The sequence below is a fragment of the Oryza sativa genome, chromosome 10 (assembly GCF_034140825.1).
Source record: "Oryza sativa Japonica Group chromosome 10, ASM3414082v1".
In the NCBI taxonomy this organism is placed as follows: Eukaryota; Viridiplantae; Streptophyta; class Magnoliopsida; order Poales; family Poaceae; genus Oryza; species Oryza sativa.
The window spans coordinates 10801394-10809631 of NC_089044.1; the positions used below are offsets into that span (position 1 = coordinate 10801394).

Genomic DNA, 8238 nt, shown 5'->3' on the forward strand with positions numbered 1-8238 from the left:
AATGGTCAAACGTTGGTTAAAAAGTCAATGGCGTCATACATTAAAATTTAAAATACAGAAAGAGTATAAAATAACACATCATAATACTATGAATCATAGAAAGGCCACAAACGAAGGCAACCTTACTCTAACAGCTCCACAGCTTAATTATTAGTGATAAAAAAGCAACATATAGATAAAACTTTTATACATGTGTTATCAAGTGACTTAAAAGCCAATATTAAAAAATAAAATACTTTAAAATTATCCTAAAACCAACTTTAAAATTTAAAATTTACAATTTGACAGTGATTCCATATAGAAAAAACAATGAGACTGTGAAAAGCACGTGTAGAATTGTCAATACCTAACCTGTCAGCAATCTTGTCCGAGAAACAGGGATCCAAGCCAAAATCGCAGTGGGTCAGTTTGTTTTTTTTTAAGTGAAACGGTGGATCAGTTTGTGACGAGGACATCCCTTCCAACGATACAACCACGCCTATTGCACAGCAAGGACCAATGACTAGAGCTCGAGCTCATGAACTTAATTATCAGGTAAAGTCATTCCTAGCTAATCATACAAGTTCTTCTCAGAATTGGTGCTACTAAATGGTTGTTGTGATCTACTTGTTGTTAGGAATATGGGAGAGGAACCAAATTGCAAGCAGCACTAGCAGCGCTGATTTGATGAAGTCAATGCTCTTCACTCCGGAGGGCAAACGGGGCAAATGAGTACTTGTTGGAAAGATCTCGTCGTCTACTTTCAGCTATGTGTGGCCTCACCATCAAGTTTGACCCAGGCTGCTCAGAATGACGAAAATAGTTCTTTACAACAGAAACTTGGGCTTGGGCCTTGTATCATTACAGCCCATTAGGGGTCCACAGAACCTAGGGTTTGCTCCCACCTCCTCTCCTGGTCATTCCTCCACCTATATAAACTCCTAGCAGCCACCATTTTGCACTTTGGGTTTTGTTTTGATGTAAGTTTAGCTGCAGCTACTTCCTTGTACTCGCGTGTGTCGGCTAGACCACCCGGATACTTGTATTCAGAACCCCATTTTGGTTTGTTTAAGTTTCATCATTTGACAAGTGCCGTGAGCTGTTTCCTTGTCAACTTGTTCTTGCTTGTTCTTCGATTGCTTGCAGGTTCAAGGTTGTTCTTGGCACGGCAAGAACAGCAACAACGTGGAGTCGGTGTACCGGTTGCTAAGGCGCAGCACCCCTGTGGTAGTTGTAGTCGGACCGCCAACGTCGTATCCTTCCCCAAATCGAAGTTTATCCTCCTCTCATCGAAAGATCGGGAACCCCCGTTGCTGCATCAAGTGGTATCAGAGCTCAAGTTGCTCGGTGAGAGATTTTATCACTTCTTTGTTTTTACCTACAGCCCAAAAGAAAAACCACTAAAATAGGTCAGACCCGAAATCACCAAAACATGTTGAGCCTTTGCTGTTCTACTTAGTCTTTGCTTGCTGAGTTTTCGATTGCATCGATTGGTTGAGTTGCTGGTTCTAGTAGTTTAGTCCTTTAGAGTTTCGAGTTCTGCTCGCGATTTCGTCACCGCAAACACTTCCACCATCACTTCATTTATCTTCATCCCGCTGCCACCATCACCACCATATTCACCACGAAATCCACCTCCAACCCCACCAAATTTCGTCCACCACAACCAGCAGCACCCTCATCACCACATCAGCCACCCCCAAATGCATTTATTGCTGCCTCCACCAATAGCCAACCCTTTTGCAACTTTTTGAAGTGAATCAGCCCTTCCCAAGAAAGCATTTAAGTGCTCTCACTTTTGACTTGTTGGCTGAATCATGTAACTAGCCAACCAACCCATCATTACTTCTTGTTTCGATTTGTTGGCTGAAGCTTGTGAAATTTCGAAAATGTTTGAGAAAAGGTTATTTTGCTAAGGCTTGTTTTGACTTGTTGGCTGAAGCTTTGAGCTTGCTGTACAAAAAAAAAGAAAGAAAACAAAAAAAAAGAAAGAAAAAAAATCAGAAGTGAAGAGAAGGAAAAAAAAGGAAGGGAAGAGAGGAAGTTGTTGTTGTTGCTGTTTTGTTTGTGTTATTTTCGTGCTATTTTGAGTGGCTACGCTTGTGACTAGGCTCGCGTCTCTAAAGGGTTTTGCCTAGGACCAGCACAATACCATCGTTGAATGATTATTCAACTTGCTTTGATTAATGTGGTTCTAGCTGTACCTTGATATTACTTGCAGCCACCTATAGCTCCACAAATTTTTATTTACTATATCACAGGATCGTGCTTGTTGTCGGCTCCGGTACTACTAACCGTTGTTGCTGTTCTTGCTGTTTGCCAACGCCTTTTACATAACAAAGTAAGAACATGTAAGAACTCGTTTGCACAAGTTTGGTAGAAGTGGAGATGGACAACACCTAGCTCCAATAGTTGATAGGACATATTTCTTGTGAATTGTTTCTTCCCATTAACCATGACAGGAGGATCGGGGGAGCACCCTCAACATTCACCACGTACGAGGGGCATCATACAACATTTTGAGCGCCAAGTGAGGGAGCATGCTAAAGGCCTTGATGAGGATGTTAGGGTCGCCAATGATCGCCTTGGTCAATTGGAGGCTGCTCAAATTGACACCAACTCCAAGCTTTCCTCATTGGAGAGGTCCCTTGTGGCTGTGAATACTTCTCTTGCAGGTATCTTGAATACGTTGGAGAGAATGGGCCAAGATGGTCATGATGGATCGGCTAGGCGCAACCACAATGGCCATGATGCTAATAGCAGCATCGCAGCAAGGGAAGAACTGGAGTACGCTGCTAACACTGAGCATGATGAGGAGGTACTTGGTCGTCCACAAAGACAACAGCGCCGGCAGCGCCATGGCATGGGCGCTCCACCACGGCAGGAGGTACGTGATAATGATGATTCTTTAGGCAAGATCAAGTTTACCATTCCTTGCTTTGATGAAAAATATGACCCTGATGCATATCTTACTTGGGAGTTAGCCATTGATCAGAAATTTGCTTGCCATGATTTTCCTGAGAATAAACGTGTTAGGGCTGCTACTAGTGAGTTCACTGATTTTGCATCCATTTGGTGGAGTGAATTTGTTCGTTCCAATCCAAATAACACTCCCCAAACCTGGGATGCAATGAAAAGAGTCATGCGAGCTAGATTTGTTCCTTCATATCATGCACGTGATTTGCTGCACAAATTGCAACAACTTAGACAGGGAAACAAATCTGTAGAGGAGTATTATCAAGCTTTGCAAACAGGAATGCTTCGTTGTGGATTGGTAGAAAATGATGATGCTGGTATGGCTAGATTCATGGGTGGGCTGAACCGAGAAATTCAGGACATTCTAGCCTACAAAGAATATAATTCAATTAATCGTTTATTTCATCTTGCTTGTAAAGCTGAAAGGGAAGTACAGGGACGAAGAGCTAGCTTTAGGACTAACATTTCTGCAGGTCGTGCTAGCTCTTGGACATCTTCCAACGTTGCTGCACCGTCAACTCGAGCAGCAGCACCATCGTCCTCAAACAACAAGCTGCGCCCCTCTACAACAAACTCTACACCATGCCCGAGTGAACCAACAAGAGGGGTTGCTGCTACACCTTCCAAGAGCTCATCATCAGTAGCTTCATCAGGAAGGACAAGAGATATTCAGTGCCTACGCTGCAAGGGCTATGGTCACGTGCGCAAGGACTGCCCAAGCACTCGTGTAATGATCGTGAGAGCTGATGGTGGGTACTCCTCCGCTAGTGATTTAGATGAAGAAACCTATGCTTTGCTTGCAACTAACAATGCAGGGAAAGGTGACGCGCCCCACCAAGATGAGGAACACATTGGGGCTGAAGCTGCAGAGCACTATGAGAGCCTCGTGGTGCAGCGAGTGCTAAGCGCACAAATGGAAAGGGCTGAACAGAATCAGCGCCACACCTTGTTTCAAACCAAGTGTGTGATCAAGGAATGCTCTTGCCGCGTGATCATAGATAGAGGAAGCTGCAATAATTTGGCTAGTGCTGAAATGGTGGAGAAACTTGCATTGAGCACACAGCCACATCCGCAGCCCTACTATATTCAATGGCTTAATAGCAGCGGCAAGGTAAAGGTAACACGATTGGTAAGAGTACATTTTGCCATTGGTTCTTATCATGATTCAATCAACTGTGATGTTGTGCCTATGCAAGCATGTTCTATTTTCTTAGGTAGGCCATGGCAGTTTGATAAAGATTCTTTACACTTTGGCAAATCCAATCAATACTCCTTTGTGCATAATGGAAAAAAACTTGTGTTACATCCTATGTCTCCTGAAGTTATTTTAAAGGATGAACTTGCTAGAGCTAGCAAACAAAAAAATCAGGAGCATACTAGGAGTGAGCATCTTATTGCGGCTAATGAACTTGAGAAGCATAAGAAACCCACCAACTCTGTTCAAAATAATAAAAATGAGATTAAGCTGAAGGGATCTTGTTTCATTGCAACAAAATCAGATTTGGATGAAGTTGACACTGACACTGTTGTTTGCTATGCTTTGGTTTGCAAAGAAACCTTATTTCCAATTGAGGATACTCCTATTTCTTTGCCTCCTCCGGTCACTAATCTTTTGCAGGAGTATGCTGATATTTTCCCAAAGGAGGTTCCACCGGGGCTGCCACCAATTCGAGGGATTGAGCACCAAATTGACCTCATTCCTGGGGCCTCTCTGCCAAACCGTGCGCCATATAGGACCAACCCAGAGGAAACAAAGGAGATTCAGCGTCAAGTGCAAGAGTTACTCGACAAGGGGTATGTACGTGAGTCTCTTAGTCCTTGTTCTGTCCCCGTGCTTTTAGTTCCTAAGAAAGATGGCTCATGGCGCATGTGTGTGGATTGTAGAGCAATTAACAACATCACAATCAGATATCGTCATCCTATCCCTAGGCTAGATGATATGCTTGATGAATTGAGTGGTTCACTTGTGTTCTCTAAAATTGATTTGCGTAGTGGTTACCACCAGATTCGCATGAAGTTAGGAGATGAATGGAAAACAGCTTTTAAAACTAAATTCGGCCTATATGAGTGGTTAGTCATGCCCTTTGGTCTCACTAATGCACCCAGTACTTTCATAAGATTAATGAATGAAGTTTTACGTGCTTTCATTGGCAGATTTGTGGTGGTATATTTTGATGACATTCTCATATATAGCAGATCAATAGAGGATCATCATGGTCATTTGCGTGCTGTTTTTGATGCTCTACGAGATGAACGTTTATTTGGTAACCTTGAGAAGTGCACATTTTGCACAGATCGAGTCTCTTTTCTTGGCTATGTTGTGACTCCGCAGGGAATTGAAGTAGATCAAGCCAAGGTTGAAGCCATACATAGCTGGCCGGTTCCAACAACGATCACCCAAGTGAGAAGCTTTCTAGGACTTGCTGGGTTCTACCGCCGCTTTGTGAAGGATTTTAGCACCATTGCAGCCCCATTACATGAGCTTACCAAGAGAAATGTCACATTCACTTGGGCTGCAGCACAAAGGAATGCATTCGACACTTTGAAAGATAAGTTAACACACGCTCCTTTACTCCAACTTCCTGATTTCAACAAAACTTTTGAGCTTGAATGTGATGCTAGTGGGATTGGATTGGGTGGTGTGTTGTTACAAGAAGGCAAACCTGTAGCATATTTCAGCGAGAAATTGAGTGGGCCTAGTTTGAATTATTCTACTTATGATAAGGAATTGTTTGCTCTAGTGCGAACATTGGAAACATGGCAGCATTATTTATGGCCCAAAGAATTTGTTATACACTCTGATCATGAATCTTTGAAACACATTCGAAGTCAAGCAAAACTTAACCGTAGGCATGCTAAATGGGTTGAATTTATTGAATCTTTTCCATATGTCATCAAACATAAGAAGGGAAAAGAAAATGTCATTGCTGATGCTTTGTCTAGACGTTACGCAATGCTATCCCAACTTGACTTCAAAATTTTTGGCTTAGAAACAATAAAAGAGCAATATGCGCACGATGATGATTTTAAAGATGTGTTGTTGAATTGCAAGGAGGGAAGGACTTGGAACAAATTCGTTCTCACCAATGGGTTTGTGTTTAGAGCTAATAAGTTATGCATTCCAGCTAGCTCCGTGCGTATGCTATTATTGCAGGAAGCGCATGGTGGAGGGTTGATGGGACACTTTGGTGTGAAGAAGACGGAGGATATCCTTGCTGATCATTTCTTTTGGCCTAAGATGAGGAGAGACGTGGAGAGGTTCGTTGCTCGCTGCACAACATGCCAAAAAGCTAAGTTACGCCTTAACCCTCATGGTTTGTATATGCCTTTGCCTGTTCCTAGTGTGCCTTGGGAGGATATTTCTATGGACTTTGTTTTAGGGCTGCCTAGAACAAAGAAGGGGAGGGACAGTATCTTTGTTGTTGTAGATAGATTTTCTAAGATGGCGCATTTCATACCTTGTCATAAGAGTGATGATGCTACACATGTTGCTGATTTGTTCTTTCGTGAGATTGTTCGCTTGCATGGAGTGCCAAACACCATAGTTTCTGATCGCGATACAAAATTCCTTAGTCATTTTTGGAGAACCTTGTGGGCTAAGTTGGGGACTAAACTTTTATTTTCTACTACATGTCATCCCCAAACTGATGGACAAACTGAGGTGGTGAATAGAACATTATCTACAATGCTTAGGGCTGTTTTGAAAAAGAATATTAAAATGTGGGAAGAATGTTTGCCTCATGTTGAGTTTGCTTATAATCGTTCACAACATTCTACTACTAAGAAGTGCCATTTTGAGATTGTTTATGGCCTTCTACCCCGTGCTCCAATTGATCTTTTGCCCCTCCCAACTTCAGAGAGAGTGAACTTTGATGCAAAATATCACGCTGAATTGATGTTAAAACTGCATGAGACCACTAAGGAGAACATAGAGCGCATGAATATAAAGTATAAACTTGCTGGGAGCAAAGGAAAGAAACATGTTGCTTTTGAACCTGGTGATTTGGTTTGGTTGCATTTGAGAAAGGATAGGTTCCCTAATTTGAGAAAATCTAAGTTGCTACCTAGAGCTGATGGTCCTTTCAAAGTGCTACAAAAGATTAATGACAATACATACAAGCTTGAGCTACCTGCCGATTTTGGGGTTAGCCCCACGTTTAACATTGCAGATTTAAAGCCATATTTGGGAGAAGAAGATGAGTTAGAGTCGAGGACGACTCAAATGCAAGAAGGGGAGGATGATGAGGACATCCCTTCCAACGATACAACCACGCCTATTGCACAGCAAGGACCAATGACTAGAGCTCGAGCTCGTGAACTTAATTATCAGGTAAAGTCATTCCTAGCTAATCATACAAGTTCTTCTCAGAATTGGGTGCTACTAAATGGTTGTTGTGATCTACTTGTTGTTAGGAATATGGGAGAGGAACCAAATCGCAAGCAGCACTAGCAGCGCTGATTTGATGAAGTCAATGCTCTTCACTCCGGAGGGCAAACGGGGCAAATGAGTACTTGTTGGAAAGATCTCGTCGTCTACTTTCAGCTATGTGTGGCCTCACCATCAAGTTTGACCCAGGCTGCTCAGAATGACGAAAATAGTTCTTTACATCAGAAACTTGGGCTTGGGCCTTGTATCATTACAGCCCATTAGGGGTCCACAAAACCTAGGGTTTGCTCCCACCTCCTCTCCTGGTCATTCCTCCACCTATATAAACTCCTAGCGGCCACCATTTTGCACTTTGGGTTTTGTTTTGATGTAAGTTTAGCTGCAGCTACTTCCTTGTACTCGCGTGTGTCGGCTAGACCACCCGGATACTTGTATTCAGAACCCCATTTTGGTTTGTTTAAGTTTCATCATTTGACAAGTGCCGTGAGCTGTTTCCTTGTCAACTTGTTCTTGCTTGTTCTTCGATTGCTTGCAGGTTCAAGGTTGTTCTTGGCACGGCAAGAACAGCAACAACGTGGAGTCGGTGTACCGGTTGCTAAGGCGCAGCACCCCTGTGGCAGTTGTAGTCGGACCGCCAACGTCGTATCCTTCCCCAAATCAAAGTTTATCCTCCTCTCATCGAACGATCAGGAACCCCCGTTGCTGCATCAGTTTGTCGAGCAGGCATAATAGAAGCAGTTTGTATGTGTTCTACTTCTTACTCTCTCCATTCTCGAGAACTTGCATATCGAACTCCATTATAGTCTGACAAATTTACTTGATTGTAATGGAAAATGAACTAGTATAATCAGTTCAAATCCCGTAGAGAATGGAAAAGTTCACATGTTTGAAGCAAG

The 8238-nt window shown here is 42.8% G+C and overlaps 1 long non-coding RNA gene across 1 annotated transcript; it reads left to right on the forward strand.

The window, feature by feature from the left end:
- Nucleotides 1-1386: 1386 nt before the first annotated feature.
- On the forward strand, nt 1387-7820 carry LOC136353808 (uncharacterized). Its single transcript, XR_010737253.1, has 2 exons — nt 1387-7285; nt 7369-7820. It is a non-coding gene; the product is annotated as an uncharacterized lncRNA (long non-coding RNA).
- The last annotated feature ends 418 nt before the right edge of the window (nt 7821-8238 follow it).